This window comes from Aedes albopictus, chromosome 2 (genome assembly GCF_035046485.1).
Source record: "Aedes albopictus strain Foshan chromosome 2, AalbF5, whole genome shotgun sequence".
Lineage (NCBI taxonomy): Eukaryota > Metazoa > Arthropoda > Insecta > Diptera > Culicidae > Aedes > Aedes albopictus.
Genome location: NC_085137.1, coordinates 189,792,957 through 189,815,995, shown reverse-complemented (window position 1 = coordinate 189,815,995; position 23,039 = coordinate 189,792,957). Strand labels below are relative to the sequence as shown.

At 40.3% G+C, this 23,039-nt stretch overlaps 1 protein-coding gene and 1 long non-coding RNA gene across 7 annotated transcripts in view; both read right to left on the bottom strand.

Moving 5' to 3' along the window:
• Positions 1–23,039, bottom strand: part of LOC109408110 (kinesin-like protein KIF21A) — a 181,858-nt gene that overhangs the window by 136,563 nt on the left and 22,256 nt on the right. The window lies entirely within an intron of this gene.
• LOC134286405 (uncharacterized) lies at positions 20,544–21,478 on the bottom strand. The gene is made up of 3 exons (XR_009996891.1): positions 21,352–21,478; positions 21,195–21,294; positions 20,544–21,139 (listed from the first exon to the last, which is right to left on the bottom strand). It is a non-coding gene; the product is annotated as an uncharacterized LOC134286405 (long non-coding RNA).

The window sequence follows — 23,039 nt, the reverse complement described above, 5'->3', positions numbered from 1 at the left end:
GATGTTGATATCCACTAAATTTATTCATAACAGATTTGAAATTCTAGCGTAGAAATTTATATGAAGTAGAAAATGCTTTTCAGAAATGTATTCGTGCCATTTAGATTCCCGATTTAGTGGAAATTCATACCAGAGTTCATAGAGAAACTGCAAGAAGCTGAAATTTTCAAGGCATTTCTAGCACAATTTGTAGCACAATCGGTGATGTCGTTTTTGCGAAATCCAAAGAGAATTTCTAGTGGATCCCTGCTGCAATCTCTGGAGAAATTGTAGGTTGATCATCATGATGAAATAATACTTAATAGCAACTTGTTCTAACGCGACTGCAAAGGATGGTTCTGGTGAACAAGAATTTTTCACTAAATTATGAATGCAAAGAGTAGATTATAATAGAAAATGCTGAAGAAATTTTAGAGGGAATCCATGATAAGTTCCTGATGGAATTTTTGACCTAATTTCTAATAAAATGTCCTGTTCAATTTCTTGAAAATAATTAGCGGAAAACCCGGATAAATACTAGTCAATGTCTCCACAAATTTATTCTGATATTTTCTCTATAGAAATCTGTGGATTTTATCAGTTCACCATGAATTCATCCTTATTTAAGCAAGCAAAACTCTTAACTCAAAAAAAAATGGACTGAAACTTTTCGAAATTATCTGCCTTAATTTCATGCTAGATTTCCTCTAAAAAATGTTGCAACAGTTGTGGTGTTCTCCGATTTGAGTAAGTCGTAATCTGTCTAAGTAAAATAAAAATCAAGAGCTTCAAAAACACCACTAAATTTCGAAAAAAAAAGAAAATCCTTTGATTCTTCCAAGAACACTATACAAAATTCTTCAACATATTTTCAAAAACTTTAAATTTAGCAAGAACTTTTTGACTCTGCAGTTCTGCAGTTCCTTTAGAATTCAATCGAAAATTTTCATCAGGATTTTCGATAATTATTCATAAGCAATTGCACAAAAATATAATGGCAATGAGTTTTGGAGGCAGAATTAAAATTTCAATAATAGCTGGACAAATATTAGTAAAAGTCTTTCTCAAAAGAATCACAACATATCACATACATCTTTCCAGTAGACAGTAATTTAAAGTTCTAATAACAAAAACCAAATCAAGAGATGTTCATTGTAATACTTTTTTCCTGTTTCACATTTTTTTTTGTGAAGTGAAATTTTGGGGGGGGGGGGCCTGAAATGTGGGAGTCCGGGGACCTGGCCCCCCTGCCCCCCCCTAAATCCGGCACTGTTGGTGACCCTAACCGCACGGCTACGAGGCTCCACAATGTATGTGGTAACTGAGAATCCGTTTATGCAACTTCGTAACGTTTGATACCTATGAAACTATCCAGTTTATGCACAACTGCATTTCCGATTACTCGGTAATCTGATTTGAACTGTGCACAGTGGTTCCAGCCCTATAAATACACTAGTTTACAGCATTTTTGAACTCGGTAAGCTGATGATCGTTTTTGGTGTAGAATCATGCCCTGAGTTCGAAAACGCGAAGGAAAAAAATTACAGTAGAGCGGAAATTTTTTCGACTTTCCATACAAGGTTGATGATTTGAAATCAATTGTTGTTCTATTTTTAAGCAAAGTCGCTCACTTCACACATCTTATTCTCCGTAATCAATGCTCCGATTGAGCTGATTTTTTTACTGTAACTCGCCTACATATGATGTGTCAAATAAACGCTGAGAAAGAATTTTTAAATTGTTTTTTTCTTATTGAAAAAAATACATTTCTTCATATATTTTTGGGAATTTTGCTAAAATTTATGGAGATCGTCCCCAAAACTCGCCAATATCTTGAATTTCATCAACCTGACGCAAAACCTGCATTTAGATGATCAAATGGTATTATATTCAGCTCTTAATTTATGGAAAAAGATTTAAAATTAGTTGAACAAAACGCAAAATATTTGAATTTTCTTAAATTCCATATTTTTAAAAGTTGTAAAACTCGATATTGAGCTTTAACTAAAAACTGTTCTACTTTAAATTTTTCGAAGCACGATTTCGAAATCAGCACTAAATTATGCTTCAAAAATTTTTATCGTTAACAGAAGTTCACCACTTTCGTTTTATTTGGTAAACTAGTGATATCGGTCATAAATATGATTTTCTCTAGTTTCACGATGAAACCGCAATATTTGATGCATATTTGCATCTCAAATGCGTTTTAATAAAAATGGGCTCAATCGAGTTTTTTGCTTTACGGAGCTGAAATACATTATTTTGCAGTTTCGGTTACCAAATGATTTGCATATACCAATGCTAGTTTAGGCGGTCCACGGTAGTCAAAACTGCTTAAGTATAGTGAAACGCACATAATGTGATGGATAGAGAGGATAAAAGCTGGGAAAAAGTTTTCCCTGCAACAAATACGGGAGGTATTTGTTAGTTCTTGAAAATATTGAAGGTACGACACTTAAGTGACTACCGCCAATTAGGTCGCAAACGGTCGCAGCTGAGCTGAATTCGCCAGTAGTTGAAGTTGAACATCACATTTTTGAAGTTAAGCTTGCGAAATCAGTTAGGACAAATGAGTCAACGACTGTCCAATTATTGTTGGTTTGATTTCAAAATAAACTCGTAGAGGAATTTAAATTGATATTTTGAGAAATTTCTTTTATTTTGTTTATATTATAGATTAATTATAATTTTTGACAAAGTAAGTATATCTACGCATTTTTTGTAGAAGTTTTTCGAAGTGTTGCTAAGGTATTCCCGTCAAAAGTATCTAAAATGGAATGGAATTCGAGGGCAACTTTTGGCCACACGCATTCATTCTCATTCCACTATTAAATATAGATGAAGAGCGGAGCTGGTGTGATAGTTAAAGCACATGACTATCATGCCAGTCCCGACAAACTCACAACATGTGAGTTCTTTTTTGAAAGGGAAGTGTGGGTCCCAGGATGAACTAGTCCCGGGGTAAAAATCTCGGTTTAAAGATATAAAAATATGATGAAATTTCTGATCATTATGCATCCTAGCAACGAGCCACACTCTAATTCATTTCAAAATAATTTAGCGGGCTAAACCGCAGTTTGGTGATCACTACTTCAAAACACTACCAAACCCTACAAATTAGCCAGTGACGAGACGACACTGTCCGTGGTGCGACGGTGCGTGTCTATTTTATTTATATCCACTACGAGTTGAATCTATCACGCTAATGTGGTTCATTATTTATCGAAAAACATTTTTGTTAACATTCAAAAGACGATATTAATTATATACACCGTGGGTTGATGAAAAGGTTATCTCTAACATGCATAAATTAAACCTTTACCTAAACCAACTTGAATAAAACATCGCATATCCGCTATTGCACAAGTATGTTCAAAAACCTCCAGCTCCACTCCCTACCGTGAATGCGTGGGAGAGAACATCTGTTCGGTCAAACTGTCGCTGATAGTTGCACAGGGCTACGACGCAGCTGGACGCTCTTGCACACACATGTAATAGCCATGTCGAATAATTATATCCATTAGCTGGACAACTTAGATACCGCAATCCTGATTAACAGCGCGGATGCAACGATGCATGCCGGTTAGGTATTAATCGATTAACATTTAATCGTGAGCTGAATTGTGCTAATCCGTACGACACGATGACGGACCGGCCGCTTTGTGTTGTGGCGCGTACCGCCGTACCACTTGACGATGACCATCGTAGTAGTTCACAACACACACTCCGAATCGGGGGTTTTTTATCGACGACGACGCGTAGAGATCCCAACCTTGTCTTTCCGTGCGTCGCCCATGTTCAAGCTTCGATCATCCAAGCGACTCATTTAGAAACGCTGATCACGCTTTCGCACCTACAACTTGTAAAATGGCCACAATAAATTCGTGATTTGTGTCAGTGAGATCAAACGCTCATGCCATAACGTACCTCCTCAGGAGAGGAGAAACGTGATCTCTGTGCCCAATGTGGTGATGGTGGTCGTTGGCGTTTTTTTTTTCTTAGCATTTGTTATTCTGGCCTTAAACGGTAATTCGGATGTTGTCGTTGTCTGGTTGGTAGTTCAAGGTCGCGTTGAGTCATCTCACTACCAATAGAGGAGGGGCCACCATCTTTTTATGGCGCAAGGACTTGTATGCCGTGATTTCCTGTGTGTCTGGAAAGTTTCTTAATTAACGATAATTAACCGGTAGCAACATCGAACGCGACTATAATTATATTAAGTGAGGGATGTGAGTGAGAGTGAGACATTAATCGTTGTTATTGATTGTGTTTCGCTTTGCTAGTGTATCAATTCGAAGTTGTTTAACATATGAACTGCCACTACATATAGACTGCAGCGGTGAATATTTTTTAATATACTTTGTTGAATGAAATGTTTTAAACACATTTATCATCATAATTGAAACAGTCTACTTCACACGTTGCCTTATCCACCAGCACGGAACGAATCGCTCCATAAACTTTTAACTATCGCTTTCATAGAGATCGTGGGTGTCCCATTGCTGGCGCAACGCTAGCCATCCACCCAGGCACCTCATTATGAGGTATATGGATTTGAACAACCGCTAACGATCACAGGTTTTTCTCCATTCATTCAAAATTAGTAACGTACGAGAAGATACTGTGCTCATCTCAACCCACACCGCAGTAATCATCACACGCCATTCCGAGCAGACTGGTGGCTGTTGTGAGTTTTGCGCTTCGTCGTCGTCGTCATCTACGGCACGCCCATGCATGCTTGGGTGACCTACTCCACTGTTTTCGTTATGATGAGAGTATACCGAGAGTTGCAATGACATCTCCATTCAACTCCTTCGATGCACACGACGACAGAAGACAGCAAGTGGAGAAAAAAATTTCTACCCGCATACACGACGACGTCTTTTCAGATTAGACCCAACAACAAAAACTTCACATTTGTCACGTTGTTGGCTTTGTTTTAATATATGCGGCCTGTGGAGCTAAACACTTGAGCGCTCACCTGTCTTTGAATAGCTCTAGCTACGTCTAAGAGATAGTGGGTCAACCTTATGAAGTACTCATCTACGATAAAGGAAAAATAAACACATACAACGTCATTCAGCCATCTCAAGATTTTTTGTTTGTTGAAAATAATGACAACAGTCAATCACCGTTAATGTGCACACCCTATGGTAGGTGCGGTACATTTTGTGCGCATTTCGTTGACAACAGACTTGATCAAATGTTGTTTTCTTATTTCGATTGAAGCCAACTTCTTCCTAACTTTGGATTTGTACAATAATGTACCCAATCCACTGTACTCAATATCTTTTGATCCCTGGAACAATTGCAAACATCATCAATTATATAAGCATTATCAGCCAGGCATTCGGATAACATGCCATGTCTATAGTATTTGTTCCAACATCATTCTGGATACCTACCGTGTTCGTCTTAGAGTTCAGTGAATTAGTGATCGGCTGTATTTCCGATTCCTCCACTACATTGAACTTTATTACATAAACATTTTGATCGAGAATTTGTAAGTGCAACTTTCACTTTTCAATATTAATTCACGTAGCTCTATCAGGATGTTCATTGTTCATGTCCTTACTCAATTGTACTGCAAAATGGTGAGACGACACGGAGCGTTCAGCATAGTTTTGGTCCTCACAAGCACCTACGGGTCAACCGGTGACAAAGACCGCCAGTTATGAGTTGTATGCTTATCTGGTAGTGAAGCCTGGACACTGTTGTCCTTTTGTTGTCTTAAGGTGGGAGATCCACCACGGTGGATATGGAACCTTAAGCCAACAACCTACAGTTTCCAAAACCCAACAAAATACGTTACATACACCAAAAATAAAAGATTGCGAACTGATTGAAGGCAGCGACGTTTTTTGGCACGACAAGAATTGGAACTTGAAATGAACTAATCCTAGCCCAATAGGGTCAACTGCCACAACTTGCCAATGAGGCATGCCGCAATGAAGCTTTGAGATCCTAGGACTGAGCGAAGTTCGTGTTAGCTTCGCCAATACTTCGCTCATAAAGTGAGAACCTATTAATGAGAGGATAATTGAGGCCGGTTTCAGAACACGGGTTCGAAACTTTACCATCATCCAATGTTGCGCGACCACCGAAATGCAAGGCAAAGAGAACTTTTACTGCAAACTGAATGATGGTAAGAATCACTTGGGTGAGCTACGCACTTAAAGAAAGGAGATGACACCTGTGAGAAGGTATAGGATCGAAGGAACGAGAGAGCCGCGATAGAGCAAGTGAAAACACCAGGTGCCAAAGCCGTTGTAGCCCGTCAGCGCTATTCAGCACTCGAGAAAGAAGTAAAACAATCCTGTAGACGGAACGAAAGAGCATGGGCGAACTCCCTAGCCGACAAAGGCAACAAAGCCGCAACGCAAACAGACGTTCAAGTTTGACTCAGCAGCTTGTGTAAAAAACATGGCCGCCACAAATTGCCAAGTGGCAATCAGCGAACAGATGGCGCTAGCGACGTTCATATTCAATCGCTGCCTCACATGTGCGTTGCGACCAACAACTGTCACCGCGGTCGTCTTCCAGCCGGATAATTTGTGCAGAGTAAATGACTTTTATTTAATGTCTAAAATCTTTTGCACAAATTAGCGCAGGACTCTTGTAAAATATTTTACACATTATTACTTTTAATTTACATAGATTTGCTTGAATAAAACTGCATTTGGATGAACTTCACTCGCTTTGGGAAATCTTTGTGAATGTGACGCAAATGTAGGAATGATTTTAACAGTGTTAGTTTTGATTTCATTTTTCGGTGGGTGGTGAATTGGGTGGTAAATAAGCGGCTGGAAGCACGTGGTTTCTCAAACTGTCAACTGCACGCGACTACACTGTGGCAATCGGTTGCCTAGGTGTCGCTAGTGAAAATTTACATAGAAAATTTGAATAAATTTGTTCGAGCTAGAACGTCTGTCTGCGGCCGCAAGTACCGGCGACATTCGTCGCCTTTAGAAGAACTGTAAGATAAAAGCTACGATGCTCGTAAAAGAAACGTCTGAACATGGCCGACCCGACTGACCAGTTGAAACGCTGGGTCCAGCACATTGGAAATCCTTTTTAAGTTCCGGTCACGCCACCAGCATCTCAGCATGATCCGCCTAGAGTTCGATGCATTACCCGCATCAACACCGAAACTCTTTCGTTGCAGGAGATAGAAACAGCCATCCGTAGCATGAAGTCGAACAGAGCCTCAGGGATCGATCGCAAATCAGCCGAGATGCTCAAAGCTGACTCTGTAGTACCTGCACAACTACTGCATGAATTATTCTGCAACATATGGGAAACCGCAACCTTTCCGGTCGACTGGATGCAAGGCGTCTTAGTAAAGGTACATAAAAGGGTGACCTGACTGTATGCGATAATTGGCGGGGATCATGTATCGTTCACAAAGTTCGTGCTGACCGAAACGTAGCTTAACGGCGACGTCAACAATGCTGATTTATCATCGAACTACAACATTTCCCGCTGTGATTGAAACAGCGCAACAAGTCATTAGCAGAGAGGGGGTAGCGCACTTATCGTTGTTAAGAACTAAGAAGTCTGTAGTAAGTATTGCAGTCCAGCTTCACCGATCCGATTGCGTGGAACGAATTCCCAACAAGGCAGCAACCGGCGATTCTGTGGTGATTGTTGGTGACTACAATCTGCCACGTTTGATTTGGTACCATGATGACGATGTTGATTCTTTTCTTCCGTCGAATGCTTCTACTAAGCTGCAGTTTGCATTTGCCGAACACATGATGACTACCGGACTACAGCAGATTTGTAATGTATGTAATGCGAACGGTAGAATGCTTGACTTGGCCTTCGTAAAGAACAGCAGCGAAGTTGACCTGTTTGAAGTGCCATCGCCGATTTTATCTTGTGGCCGTCACCATGAACCATTTGTCCTACGCTTGACCACGCATAGTATCACCGATAGTTTCTACGGAACTTCATATATTCATGACCTCGACTTTAACCGATTCCCATTGGCGGGTTTCCCAAAACTTTTTATAGGACTAAATCAGCAGTTTCTGTTCTGTAATTCTTTCAGGCAATCCTTCTCGGTCTCGTCCGAGAATTTCTCCAAGAGTTCCTCCTGCAGTAGTTCTTTCGAAGTTCTTTGGAAATGCCTCCAAGATTGTTTTATGGAAATCCTTCAGAAGTTCCTTCTGCAGAATTTCTTTTAGGATACCTTTCGCGCGAATGAAACGTTTTCCGGTGCAATAAACGCTCCCAACCAGAGTGCATATCGGTTAGTTTGTGCAGATTTGGAAAGAAGATGAGAAGTTCCATGGGAAAACTGTGTTGAAAAGATCATGCTGCTATGGCAGCAGAGGCTCAGTGCGCTAGTGTGCTTAGATCATGAAAACACGTAATTTTGTTTGTTTTTGCAAGAAAATTGAGCTTGTTAGGGGAAGAGCGTAATTTGAGAAGAAAGTTAATCTTTATATTCATATAAAGTTGTTCAAAGTTATTGTACAAAGGAAAAAACATTGGGAAAAAATGCCGGTGCACACATTTGCACGTTGCGAAGATGTCGTGGTTAGCGGATCACTGCAACAATTTCTTAGTTTCATATGAAGAAAACTAGTTGGCTGATCAGACGAGAATGGAATCCGTTTCGGTTATTGGCGTACTCGAAGTGAAGAAGTCGGTAAGTTCGTCCTGATTTGAAATTTTGTAGCTGTCACAATCACGATTACGATATGAATTCTTTTTGGGATATTTACTAAATTAAATACAAAATTTCTGTTTTTATTCGAGGAAGGGATCACTCTTCTTTTTCTCGTTTCAGAGAGCGAGTAATGGCGCTTAAGCCTACGCTTTGAAGCCAGGACACATGGAGAAATGCCTGTGTCCCATCCCAGGAGAAGAGTCGCCAACGGAGTGTGTATTAACCTTCTTAGCAGCACCACTACCAACGATTTTATATTCAAACACCATTCCCCTAAAACGAAACGGTTGGTACGGTTGTCCCCGTTTCTTCCTTCATTCAATTCAAAAAAAGTTTGTCAATCATGTTATTCATAAATGGGTAACCTGATTGCCTCAAGTTTTTGAATTATCTTCCAACCCATTAGTCTGCAGTCTACACAGTGGGCCTGGCCGTTTTAATATTTGTGTCACATCATCTCTGATGTGCTGCAAATATTAATGCTGACAAGAAAATATCGGAAGAAATTTTGGTATTTCCAGGATGCTTTTCAATACTCTCTGTGCAAGCACTAGAATATAAATAGAATAGACCTTCTTTTAGGCAACCTTTCAGGAGTTTCCTGTGCGAATCCTTCCGAATTTCTTTGTTAGGATTCCTTCAGAAGTTGCTTTTGTATTTTTTTTTTGGTTTCCGGTGAAATGGAACATGGTAGCTGCGAATAGACCCAACGAAACCAGCTTGGGACCCTTAAGGGCAAACAAAATTCGCTTTGTATAAAACGCCGATTTTTTCGGTAGCCCTTCACGGACACACGGCGGAACTTTAGGTGCTTCGGACAATATTCTCGGTGGGAAATTGGTTCCGTTGTCAGTGGCGATCCCCTAATTTCGGGTATACCTGTTGTACAGGTGCATTTTGTTTTAATTTTATGAACTTTAATGGGGTTTGCAGGACAGGATGACGTAAAATAGTGCTTCCGGATATTTTCATTTTATCTTTGTATGTAGTCAGGACTAGAATTCAGTTTGGTAGATGATTCTAAGCCGACCTTAAATAAATTGTTACTGTAATATTTTCAGAAAAATCTATCTACTTTTGTAGGAGTTACCCTTTTCAATACGAAGTAACCTTAATGGCCATTTAAACCTGTCCAGCTCATAACGTGCGAACATATTTCTTTCTCGTATACATGTATGTGTTGCTATGTATTGTACTTTTTGAAACCGCCAGTAGTGATTTATGACCGGCAAACCATTTTTAACCGGTGAACCACTATTCAACGTTCACAAATAATGGCAGCAAGTCGGTTTTAGAAGAGGGAAGTTTCGATTCAACCAAGCGGCTTAACCTTGGAAATTCTACTTTTCAGAGTTAGTTGTTGATTCGACTGCTGTTTGCTGGTGAGCAGAAACCACTAATATCAAAATGATGATAATCTCCCATTTTTGCTCCGCAGTGAAGTGAACATCGAATTCGCCAGGGAATACCCTTGCAGCTACCACATATCAGCGGAGCTGCATAATAGCCAAACGGCAGGGGCTGGTTGGCTGTGTTACAGAGGAGCTGCCTATAGCCCCGATCAAAATCGTGGCGAAAATCCCACCAGAAAAGACGCCTCTGGTCTGTTGGAGAGCTGGGGAACAACGGATGAATGCGCGAGTTGCCATCGAAAATTGACTTGTGAAGCATTTTGTGAAATTGGCCCCCCGTATGCTTATTATTGGTAATTGTGAGTCTGTGCCTGTGGTGCCCCGTCTCACAGCTGAATTTGAGAAACCGAAAGGTACATTCACCGTAGCGTAAACCGCGAACTGAATTTGATGCAGAAGAGCTACCGAACCGACACATCACGTTGTTGTTGGATAGCGCGAGCTTGTTCCATGAGATGCTTATGCATACGTAACGCAATATGCCAAATCGCTGCAACTGTATAGCCACATATGATACGCGAGATGGCTAATTGTAGGTCATTATCAGAATTAGACCTGCAACGGTATACTGACTTTTATCGGTAATTCTCGATAAGTGGAAGATTTAGTCACATGATACTCCACTCTGGTCATTCAATGCCGTCCAAGTAGTAGGTAACTGATAGTGAATGGAGGCTTTCAAACAAAATAACTCAATTAGCACCTAATCGTCCTGACTAATAGAAAAGTAGTTTCGCGATTTTATCGAATCAATACTACTTCAACAATTTGCTGCTACACAACAACCATCAAAACAGACCACCTTCCACTTACAATTCACAATCAGTTGAAACAATTTTGACCTTCAAAGCGAGCAGTAATGTATTGACTGGAGTCGAGCCGACCCTCTTGCTGTGGAAACCCCTCTTCGATTGCAGTGCAGTGTTGTTTGTAATGTGGATGTTTAGAACATCAAACGCAAACGCAACAGCAAAGTCGTCGAAAGAGACAAAGCCCGGCATTGCGTTGGTGTGGGTGTGTAGGAGGCATAGACCTACATAATGTTTATGTGCACTTTATCTGAATTAGAAAAGGGGGAAATACGAAGCATGACGCCGGTTCCGTAAGCAATAGTATCACGACACGACCACGAAAAGGCGAGGGTGTCTTTAGGTTTTGGATGTTTATCTTGGTAATTGCATTTGGCAACTGAAAATGCACACTCCAGTATGAATGCCAGAGCTAAACTCACTTGTGCGCAATTTTAGGGTCACTCTATTTCTATTGCCTTTTTTTTCTGGCGTTCAATTCTAACTGGGACAGATCCTGTTTCTCAACTTAGTATTCTACAATCACTTCCACAATAGTGAGAGCTAAATGATCATTCTGTATCCGTACATATATCGTGTGGCAGATAGGAAGATATTCTGTGCCCAAAAACATCAAGAATATATCTATTAAAAAAAACCTAGACCTAAATATCACGAAACTAACCCGTCACCCTCGCTAAAAATCCGCGTATTTATTGCTTCGGAAAAAAATATTGTTGTTGCGTACGCACAGAATCTCGAGGTAGCGTCGTACCAAGACAAAATCGATGCGTTTCCTCTTGAAACTATTGGACTAAAGCACGCAACAACGCCAGATACGAAACGCCACATCTAAGAGTAGCAGCGGATATGTGGAACGGGACTTATTAAGTGAAATTGTCGAAAGGTAGTAACAGTGTTTTGATGAATATCAGAACGCCACAGAGAATATAGGGACTGAGAACGATTGTACCAAAGCAAGACGACTCATTATAGAAACACTAAACTCTTTTAGTGTAATATGTACACGCTTAGTTCAGATTGCCGGGACACCAGCACTTTTCAAACATTTGCCAAAATCCACACAGCTAACAAACGTCACTTTTTGCTGAGATATCAGCATTGTACTCGGCAAAACTGATGTGGGCGATTTTGCCGAGTCTACACATAATCACAGCCATTCAAATGAATAATTCGTCGAAACTTTACTGAGTGAAAATTATACAACTGACTACTACTATCATATTTCTTGTAATTATCAATGTTTGTACCATATTGGAAATGTGTTATACGCAATAAAGCGGCCAGGCTTTAGTGACTGAACAGTGTAATTGTAATTGATTATGTAGCTTAAGGCGAAACATCAAATAATACAAATATGGCTTCCACAATGGATTTCTTGAACCCCTACTCACGTTTTCAAGATCCGTAAGTTTGAAAATTCGCGAACAAATGAACAAGTGAACAAAGCCAGAATAAATACAGGGTGTCTACTCGTTTACGAAAAAAATCCCTGATTTTTCCAGGTTTTTTCCAGATTTTTTCCAGGTCTTTGAAAGTATTTACAAATTTCTATAACACATAATAAATCCAGAAATTGAACGGAGCGCCAAATTTGCCATATACACAGCAAATAATTTTGTAATATCCAGGCTTGTAATTTCTAGCGATGTATCCATTTTCTAACGCCATTTCATTCGGTTACATCGTTTTCCAACATTTATCGCAACCACCATGTACACCCTGGTTGGCACCGGAAAGTGTCAAGAAACTCATTCCAGCAGGGCGGATTGGCGATCCACAGCCTTAACCACTAGGCTAACATGGAGACCCCAAAACAAACCACATATATGTTTAATAAGTCTTACCTACTATTTCATTACAAAGAGGTTTTCCAGAAGTTGATTTGAGAATGTTTATGAATGTGTACGATATTCTTCCAGAAATTTCTTAGAAATACTTCCAGAAAGTAAATGTCCAAAAAACACACGGTTCTTTCTCACACAATCTATCAGAAATTGCTTAAGCAATAATAGTAATACTTGCAATTCTTTTGGATAATTCCTCTGGAATTCTCGGCCTTAAGATACTTCTCTTAAACTTTTTTTTTTCAAAGTGCATTTAGATATTTTGGAAGAAAATTCCCTATAGATCTGTTGAGCATTCCCTTAGTCATTTTTCCTAAACTTTTAGATCTTCATCGATCCGTCGACCAAAAATAAGTATGTAAAACAATGAACAGTTTTGTCAGGTTTAATGAATCCTGATTTTTATCATCAATTTTGTAGTAGGTGTTCCAAGAATTATTTCAGCTGTTTCGGAGAACTTCGGCTTGCACTTTTGAAAATTAATGCGATTATGGACTGTTTCAGAAATTACAAATTCACTAACGATTGACATTAAAATTTGAGCAAAATATTCATAAAAATGCCTTCTAGCTCTTCTAGTAAACATTCTAACGAAGCAAATAATACCAACTTCGTTGATATTTCTTGTAAAAGTTTGACGTTGAACCATTCGTCATTGAAATCATCGAAATCATCAAACATTTTAAAACAGTTTTTTCGTTCAAATTAATTATTTTTGCAACGAAAATGGATTCGCTGTATTCCACATGAGGAATAGAGTACAGTGAATACATTTTCATGGTCGTTATATTGACTTAAAGCCAAAAAAAACTGCTGTTATATTTCCGAAAAATGATGACGAATGCTTGAGCCTTAAAAATAGGACTCTGTAAACTTTTATCATCTAGTTATGATAGTGACAGCAAGTGGTCAAAAATGGTAGCATATGTAGATAAAAGAAAAGAAAAAAAATCTCACAAATAAAATATTCAATTTCAGAACTCAATGAAAGTTACTGTTTTGATGAGGAAAGCTTCTCGATTGGTTAAACAATTTTTGCTGGAATATTTGATCAAGAACCATCACGGGCCTTCTCAATGCAACTATTTTTGTTTCAAAATTCTCAACAACACAGGTAGCAACAAACGTTGAGCAAACAAATGTCTTACTGCTTACTGGTTTTGTTTTTATGGTATGACAAGTTATGCTATGTGAAGTAACGAATGAGCGGAAAAATAAATTAGTTCAAATTAAATGTGTTCAGAAAACCTATGAATCTATGTGGTAGTTCTTTAGAAAACTTTAAAAAATATGAAACTTGATGTCAGAAAAAATGTTGCGCAAATGCCTTTTTTTCCGGGTATTGATGAAGGCATTTCCTGGACAACTTGTTGAGAAAGCGAATATGATAAAAAGTTAGAAATTTTGGTATTTTGTGATAAATAATGTTTAAGTCATTAAAAAGACCTTTGTGCAAATGCAAATTCGGAGAATGAAGTTAATTGTGAGAGAACTCGACTGTTCTTCAAAATATCATGGCAATTGAAGGGAAATACATAAAAGTGGACCACAATTGGCTGTGTTCTGAAAGAAGTTGGTAGAAATCATCAGAATAATGCATTTTATTAAATACACAAAGTGTAACTATTTATAATTTCTGAAACAGTCTATAACATGCGGTTGTATAGATACGATTGGAGCAAAATAACAAGATCTTGCGATACTCCAAGCCGATCTAGTTTGGCTAAAAGAATCCGGTGATCAATCCTATCAAATCGAGCTGTGAGGTCGGTGTACACCGCGTCGATTTGCACTTCTTCATTCATTCCAGTAATGCAGAACGATATGAATTCAAGTAAATTGGTACTCGTTGAACGACCGGAATAGAATCCATGTTGCTCAGTTGAGATGTATGATTTCATTTTACGGAACAGCAGCTTTCTCATCAGAATCTCGAAGAATTTAGAACCAGCGTACAGAGAAGTTATTCTACGGTAGTTGAAAATGTCGCGTTTAAATATCACCCTCCTTTGGCATTAGGGTCATTTTGACCCAAACCGCACACTACGTCAGTGAGCTGCTGCCAATGTCATGCAAAAGGAAGGTTAAACACCAGAAACATGTACATATGACCGTTTCCAACATTCCGTAAAGCTTCCAAGATCTCATTAGTGAAGAATTGTACTATACCAATAGAGACAATATATTCAGGAACATTGAGTAGATCTGTCTTAACTTGTTGTTCCGACGTAGTATTGGAGTTGAACACATTGGAGAAATGATCGGCGAAAGGATGACATTTTTCTTCGGTTAAGTTAGCGCTACTTGGCTACTTTCACCAAGAAACATACCAGACGGAAGACCGTTTTCGGTACGTTTCTCGCTGATGAACTTCCAGAATGATTTGGGGTAAACTTCAGCTCAAACTGCTTTCTTTCCACATAGAGTGACAATGGGTATTATCGGCAGGTTTGTTGTCTTCGTCATGGGGGGTTTTTGTCAGCAAAATTGCCTGAAACTTGGCCATATAATTCAGCTTAGTTGGGAAGGATTTGAGACCAACTCTGAGTTCAATAGGTTTCAAAAAACACCCAAAGACGAAGAGAACAAAACGGCCGAGAATTGGTAATTTCCCCTATTTTGAGTACAGAAAGCGGTTGCAGCGATGCCAAAGGTTACTGGATGACACAAAATTACGTTTGGTAAATTGGTTTCGTTCTCGACTTGTGAGGAAGTCGCATCACAGAAACGTGTTGGTCAAATATAGAAGTCACCGACTACTAAAAAAACGCAACAACGTCATTCATCCATAGCCCAATCGAAATTCGCAATCTACAAATCGAAATCTACAAAATCGCATGGCATAGGGATATTAAAAACTGCTTCGAGCGCTGGATGATGGTTAGTTGGAACCAGAATGTAAAAATTTCGAAGATTCAAAGTGAAGATTGACATTCTTATATTTCCATTCGTGTTTCTCCGCATCGCATTCATTATCAACTGAATGCCTATATTTTTCATTCAATTCTCGTGAGTATTATCTCTCACATTGTAAATCGAAAAGATAGTTAGCATTCCAAAATATAAATAAAATACAGTAGTTTGTATATCACCGCGCACATACGTTTTTACATAAGAACAACAATGAGACTACCCTCAATATGAAACATCCTACGCCAACATTCCTGACTACCTACATGTTCGAACTGCTTGAAACAAAGAATTCTTCAATATCTCATTTACCCAATTCACCGAATGGCGCCGCAGTTCACAGTTCTGTCAATCATTTCTATAAGAAGTTGAATGTTCATTACAAGTACGCTGCTATTGATAGGTGTGTTGGATTTAATTGGAATCACAAAAATTGATAGTTGCTGGTTCTTGTTTTACCATATTATCACATTTGCAGAATCCACGCGCAAAACGCGACAGACACATAAATATGCGCCTGTCGTAGCCAGATGACGACGTGAATACGCTCTGGCAGATTAGATAGGTAGGTAAGTGCCTACGTCGTCGTCGTCGCCGTCGTCATCGTTGCTGGGCGACAACGGCACACCAAATTCGGTCGAATGGATGTGGCATGGAGAGGGCCCAGCAGCAGCAGCAGCAACAGCACATAGAAGAGATCGATCCGAACGAATGCGGCCACGTTACTTGGGTAGGCAGACACGGGGTTCAACCCCATCGTGCAACGTGCCATGCTCAAAATCCGCCTCGTCGCTATTAGGGTGGAACAATACCAATCAACTACCATGGCGGGCACCAATCCGGGGAGATAGAAATTTGCACAAATTTGACCGACCCCGATTTCGGTAAAACCATCCATGTGCCAGGCAGGGCTGCAGCGTTCGCTTCAACGCTGGATGCTCTCTGACATAGGCCCATTTTTATCCCATTCATGCCATCGCCACACTCGCACTCTACGGACGGAGGCTGCTGCCTGGATAGGATGAGCGAACCAACAACACTCGTCGTGATTTCTACTGACTGCCGCCGGTCGGGGGATGGCCGGCCCTCATCCGTTGATATTGGTGCCGTGTCGATTGAAAGCACAATTATTGAATACCGAATGGGAGCCATGTATATAATGAACAGTTTTAGGTGATCCCAAAACATGGAGATTTCAGGCGATGGTTCGAAGCAGATAAAAACTGTAGGATCGACCTTTGTTAGCTTGGAATTTCAACGGTATTTTATTGAAGAAATATCCTTATAGTTAAATACAGTTTTAAAATAAATGTAATTTGAAACCCTTCCCACAGAAACTTTTAAACATACACTCAGAGAAAATCGCATATTGAATTTAAAAGTTCTGCACTTAGATTGTGACCAGTAGCTTTAAGGGGGAAATCAGTTTGGTTTTTCTAACACATGCTTGCTTAATTTTCTCACATGTGTGAGTTTTCAATTGAAGATGAAGAAATACTCGAATTTTCACCACTATCTGATATCGAGTTATTTTAAAATTTGCTTCAACGCTTGCTCAGGACACTTACCTTTTCGTTGAAACCAAGAAACACAACATTTTCACAATATTTCACTGTAAAACTGATAATTTATAAATTGTGCGCTATCTTTTCCAAATTCCCCCCCCAACGCACACCAGCTTGCACCATTTCACTAGCACTATCTTACCGGGAACAATCTCACTTTTTAATTGCCTCTCGAAACGTAATTGCTTCCATAATCGAAGTGTAAAATGTTTCACCGGCTTCACAAATGGAATAATATTCACTACATCACGAAAAAGTCCGCGGCGATAGCCACACAATCGCGAAAACTGCACAAAATCGTTTTTCACTTTCCAACCGGCGCGGTATTTACTTCCATGTAGTGCACATACATGGTGTGGCTTTTCTTGATTTGCTGTTTCTTTTATTCTCCCATTGCCTATGCGTGCATATTTCTTGCGTCATATGCACAGCGTGATAAACAAGTTGAAGATGGGAAAGAGACAAATGAAATGCACTAACGAACCTGCCTCATCTGCACATCCGCGTGCAGGAGTGTTTGTTTACTCTCTGTAAAGTCAGTAGGCGCTTTCACCAATACTTATAAATTGTGAGTTGAACCTTAACACTTGAATAATATGTGCGCCGCTATTGAAACTTTTTCGATTCAGTCATGATAGATTCTATGTGCGGCGCTTTTGCTTTGCAATAATCAATCTGTTGGTTTTCTCACTAAGTCTTAGTCTTAGTCTTAGTAGTCTTACTAATAATTTCTATTACTTGCACATAAACGGACTTCGTCAGCGATCTATGCAGTTTGTGCACATGCAATTTATCAGTCAATTGATTTGAGTGTAGTAGTCGTAGTCGATAATAGTCCGCATGTTGTACTGATAGTCAGGCTTGATAATCCTCATCCTCCTCGAAATCAAAAGAGTTTTACAACATGCTCTAGAGCGGTGTTTTGCTTTTGTCTCGTCGCGAGGGAGCGAACGAACCCCAAACAGAGAGACAATGAGCCATTTTACGAGACGTTTCGGATCAGCTGATCGCTCATTTCATGAATGAAAATTTGACAGGAGGTTGCGCCCAAGCCCGTGAGTGTTAATATCAATATCAACACTGTTGTCGTTTCGTAAAATAGACTATAAAAACTGAGCGAGGAAGAGGGGAACGAAAAAAGAGCCGATGATTATTTCGGGTTTTTGAGTGCGATTTTCGCCTCGAGAGTCTATCTTTGTATGGGAGTGGAACTCGCGAGAGCTTTTTGAGTGTGAGTGGACGTGAGAAACACAACAAGCAATTATGAGTTTTGCACGAACTCCTCGCTGCGCGGCAAGCTCACGCTCGGTGCTGTTCAAAGTATCTAAATACCAAGGTAAGAGATTCCCGCTAATATTCACGGATTAGTGAGAAAAGGAAAAAAGCAAAAAATAGTTATGAAGTTTGCGCTGATTTGTATGGGCCCATCACTATTTAGCAAACTTTCTTAAGAAATTAAGCACTCCCATCTTAGAAGCTATTATTTAATTGCATCTGACTGGATTAAATGTGACCTCCATGCAATAAAACAGAAAATATCGCCATTTGAAAATCGGTAACAAATTTATTTTAATTGATTCTAAACATATTTTTTCAGCATTTAGAAACATCCAAACTAACAAAACTTCACAAACTTTGTTGAAATAATGACATTTTAGTGTAAAAACACCAACTTTTCATAACTAACGCAGAAGTGTTGGTGAGTCTCATTTTTGACATTTACGGGAATCTCTTACCTTGGTACATATTTATATACTTTGGGTGCTGTTGAGGATTTGCGTTGTGATTTCTGAGTTTTATTTTCACTCCTCAGAAAATCGCCAAAATCGCTTCCTCATTTTCTTGCGTGGGAGTTTCTGTCAAGCCTGGTATTACGAAGTTTACCAATGTGATCACTCCAGGACAACGTAGAGTCAAGTCCAAGTGTTTCCCAAGTGCTTGTAGCTTTCGACCTCTTCGATCACAGTAGAGTTTACTGTGTATTTAGTTTTGTTCAAATTCAGTTCTTGTTTCATCAAATGTATTCGCTTACGTCGTTAGATATGATACGATATATAGAAGTCCAACTATTTTTCGGTTATCCATTCCATCGTAAATATCATCGACTACTTCACTGGTTGCAGTCAACGTATTCTAGCCAGCACGAAATCCATATTGATGATGATAAAGGACATCGTGAATTTCAAAAAGAAATCGCCCGTGCACTTTGTTGAAAATGGAAAGAACAGAAACAGGTCTGCAGTTTGACGGATCCTTCTTAGCGCCAGATTTATAAATTGGAATCACTCGAGCAGCCTTCAGATAGTTTGGATAGGAACCTGATTCAATGCTTTCGTTGAATACACCTATAAGAAGATCGGCCAAAATTGTATTGTACTGAGCCATCTCTAGGAGTGGCGAAGTATCTAACTCAAAGGTTCTCAAACTTTTACGTTCGCGACCTGCTTTTGCCAGCAGACGTACTTTTCACGAGCTACCATCAGGGATGGGAACACTCACATGCAACGAGTTACATTCACTTGCTATTTCCTCAGCTCAGAAGCGTGCAATCAAGAAGCGATGTATGGGCGACTTTTGCCTTGTGATTTCGTCTAAAACTTTGCCGAATAGAGTAGGGGTCACACACGAATCCCAAGGTTGTGACAGAGCTGTGAAAGCGACTCTCCACGAGGTGAGTGTAAGTTACATTCACCTCGTGGAGAGTTGCCTTCGCAGCTCCCTCACGACTTCGGTATGCGTGTGCGACCCCTACTCTATTCGGCAAAGTTTTAGACGTAATCACAAGGTAAAAGTCGTCCATATATCGTTTCTTGATTGCACGCTTCTGAGTTGAGAAAACTGCAAGTGAGTGTAACTCTTTCCAAGTGAGTGTTCCCATCCTTGCCTACCATTGAAATTCCCTCATTTGTTGTCTGATACAGTAGACAGTAGTAGGATGAAGGCTGACGACCCCCCTGGGGGGTAGCGACCCACAGTTTGGGAAACCATGATCTAACTAATCAATTTAAGCAGAATTGCAGTATGCTGGTCAAAGCATTTACTGGCCACTCCCGACCACTCCCGACTCAGCTATCATATCCCTTTCGTGACGGACCATAAAAGACTGATTATCTCAAATTTTCTCTAATAAGCTAAAAGTCTTCTAGAATTAAACTTTCATTACTTCGACTACTTCATCCACCTATACACTTTTTGGGGTCAAATTAGGACTAGCACAATTTTGCTGGTCCGTTCGCAAGGCGGTCGATGTTCTATAAGAATTTGCAGAAAATTACCTACGTTTAGGCGTTTTATGGTACAGAAGATTGATTGTTATTATTATATCACTACAAAGTGAGTTGTTGCAAGTGTCCCGGTAGTGGCAGAGCAATTACCGCTAACGAATAGAACAAGGACTCAAATCGCAAACACTGAGGGGCTATAGCTCAACTAGAAATCACAAAACGGCAAATCTCAGCTTAATACATGTATTTTGGGATTTCCCATTTGGGCTTAGGTGTTAAGCTTAAGATCTAATGCTCTACATTCTTAAAAACTAGAACTTATCTGTGAGGGGCGTCCCCCTTGCCGTTGCATCCTCGCCAACGCACATGTCATCGGCCAACCAAACATCTCGCTCTGGTCACGCCCTCAGCCGGTCGCAGGAGTGGATTCGGTCAAACCACCCCGCGCTACGATATCCTACTTGCGCCTAACCGTGTTCTCCTAACCGGCCTGTCCGGTGCATGAACCAACGCAGCTCGACGCTTGGGAACCACTGTGTCTGTGGGTTTCTTCGCTTGCACGAGACAGTCGCGTCGTCAGGCGGTTCTCCCGGCGCTGCGCTCCGAATGCCGGAATCGCCACCGCTCTTTTTCCGTCGGCCTTCCTGATCCCACCACCGTTCCTTGTAGGCACTCGTTGTTGTTCCCGGGAAGGAAAAAAGCTGTAATTAAAGGCCCTGGGGCAACCAGAGAATCAGACTTTGCTCGATCTTGGGGTTAACCGTCATATACCTCCTTCGGAAGGCCTTGTTGTTCCTCCAATCGTACTGGGCTTGACAAGATGGTGCCAGCCAGTGCCCTCGACCTCGTGGTGTGCGAGCAGGCGTCGTGTCTGCAAAATAGGGGTTCCTTAACTACCCTTTCTGGTGCGGAGGGCGTTTTCGCTTACCTGCCGGTCAGACGGCCGTACCAATCGTCCCTTGGTATGTTTGAATCTGTCCTCTCGTCCCACCGGTGGAAGCTAGCGGTGCGGTGAGAATTTGGAGGTTAGCTTGCCTCACTTGCCAACTCCGGCAATTGGTTCCACCGTCCTATTATATTGGAAGAGTCAACGTACGGTGCTGATTTTATTTCTGACACTTCCACTCACCTGTACAGCACCAATTTGGGTGGAAGATGTGCAAATTTTTAATAAATCTCCTGCTTTTCTTCTGACCTGGTTTTCAATCACTCGCGAGAACGGCTGTGATGCGTTCGAACGGACGGGGAAGAATGGCGATGCAGCGATGACAAAGCGGATTCCAGCCAGCAGCTGCCTGTGATGCTGATGTGTGCGTGTTTTCGTTTCGGCGGCGCGGCGGCGCTTAGTTTTGCGTCGTCACTGTGCAATAGGCCTTTTGCTGATAGTGGTTTCGCAGCGCGGTGTCACGAACACTAATGCAAATCTACTGGTTGAAAATATGCCCATTTGATTTTGCTGGGAACAGCTGATCTTTGTTTACTATTTTCAACCAGTAACTCAGGTGGTGTTCGTGTAATGCAGCGTGTACGTACACGCTACACCACTAAGAGCAGAAACCACTATGGGTGATTTGATTTGACCGTTTCTTTCGAAGTTGTTTGCACGGCGAGAAGTGATGTTGGCGTGCGTGGCGAAATTGCGTTGTGGATACTACTTTCGTTTAATTGTCAATCTCCTAACCGATGCATAAGGACAAACTAATCTTAAACGTAACAGAGTTTGTAGAAACTTAGACGTATAATTTTAACTCAAGGAACATGAGATTAGCTTGACAAGCTATTCAAATCTTAGAAGTAAATAAGTTAATAAGAACAATTCCTGTTACAATCTAATTCATGATTTCGATAATAAGGAGTAACATTAATCACTCAAGTATTCAAAGTTATTTCAAATACTCGTACAAGTTGATACCGTGTTCCTTGAGTTGAAATTATACATCTAAATTTTTACAAACGAACACTTTGTAGCGATTTAATAATTAAAATCAAACTTCAACGCCTTAAAATGCCTAACCATAGACAATTTCCGATGGAACTTCAACCGCCTTGGGGACGAACCAGCACAATTGCTGGTCCCACTTTGACCACCCTGAAATTTTGCGCTTTTCAAAAAAGCACCACTTTTTTTCGCCGTTTTGCAGAACTACTCTTTTTCTATCGATTTTTATTTCTGCATAGCTGGATTAAACAAATATTTCTAAAAATACGACATGTTTACTTTTGTTATTGTGGCGTTTTTACCCTTCTTACACCCATAAGAAGGGTATAAATACCGCTTGGAAAACCGACTTTCGATCCGAGGCCCGCAGGGCCGAGTCACATATACCAATCAACTCAGCTCGACGAATTGAGCAAATGTCTGTATGTGCGTGTGTGTGTATGTGTGTGTGTGTATGTGTGTGTGTGTATGTATGTTACAAAAAAATGTCACTCACGGTTCTCAGCCATCTGTTGACCGATTTGAGTTCTCTTGGAAGCAAATGAAAGCTACTACATCCTAGTAGAACGCTATTGAATTTTATTTTGATTGGACGTTCGGTTACCGAGATATCTTTCAAAGAGTGCTAGGGAGTAGTACAACTTAATTATTTTAGATATTTTTGACAAAGTGTATCA